A 259-nucleotide genomic window follows, 5' to 3' on the forward strand; every position below is an offset into this window, starting at 1 on the left:
CCTCCCTCCCCCAAATTCTTCATCTTAATAGCAAGCAGTACGACCACCGGAGATAACACGCTCACGACCTCAACTACGCAGGCACGATATTAGCAGCAACCTTTTCTACACTTGAAGGCTTTTGTGATAATCCAATTTTCTCGGTGAGGATTCGGGTTTCCAGAATCCAAAGTTTCCTGGTACCCATTTGCTATCCTCTTGTATCCACTTGTACTCCTCAACTACTTGTTTTAACGGAAATGGCCAAAATTTGGGATTA

The sequence above is a fragment of the Penaeus monodon genome, chromosome 33, assembly GCF_015228065.2.
Source record: "Penaeus monodon isolate SGIC_2016 chromosome 33, NSTDA_Pmon_1, whole genome shotgun sequence".
NCBI classification, from domain to species: Eukaryota; Metazoa; Arthropoda; class Malacostraca; order Decapoda; family Penaeidae; genus Penaeus; species Penaeus monodon.